The sequence below is a fragment of the Phalaenopsis equestris genome, unplaced genomic scaffold (assembly GCF_001263595.1).
Source record: "Phalaenopsis equestris unplaced genomic scaffold, ASM126359v1 Scaffold000002, whole genome shotgun sequence".
NCBI classification, from domain to species: Eukaryota; Viridiplantae; Streptophyta; class Magnoliopsida; order Asparagales; family Orchidaceae; genus Phalaenopsis; species Phalaenopsis equestris.
Genome location: NW_018164444.1, coordinates 46120529 through 46121229, shown reverse-complemented (window position 1 = coordinate 46121229; position 701 = coordinate 46120529).

Below are 701 nucleotides of genomic sequence, written 5' to 3'. Positions count from 1 at the left end.
ATATATATATATATATATATATATATATTAATAATGACATGTGACGTGTCCTATAATTTTAATAATAGAAGAGTCTCGTGCCTGTGTCGTGCCGTGTATATGTTTCCGTATATGTATTCGTGCAACAAAATTGAGGAGCAAACAAGCTGAGTCTAGCTTGCGTCATAGTAAGCTTGACATTATATTGTGCAAAAAACTTGTGCCTTAATCTTGTTCTCTAAGATTGAGCTTAGACTTTGCTCAAACTTGTTGATGTCAACTCAAGCTGACTTGTTAGCTTATGCTTGACTTGTGCTTTTCAAAGTTATACATGAGTCCAGTCAAACTAATAAATGATATATATTAGTGTTTGTTGATTCAATGATGCTTGCTAAAGCCAGAAGAACAAAGATTTGCTGGAGAAGATAAGATGAGTTTGATTGTCAAATCTAGTATCGTCGATCGCTTAGCCAGCGATGTAGTGTGAATGCTCTGTGGTTGTGACTTGCAAGCAGAAAAAAAAAAAAAGTCATCTTGATTGTTGAGAAATTAGGGCGAATAAAACACAAGAATCAAGAGCAAACACGGGGATTTAACGAGGTTCGGCAATTTGCCTACGTTCTCGGGAGCAAGAGCGGCGGCTTTTTCTTTTCTTGCATAGGAGTACATCCCCTTAGTGTTAGAATACTATATATATATATATATATATATATATATATATA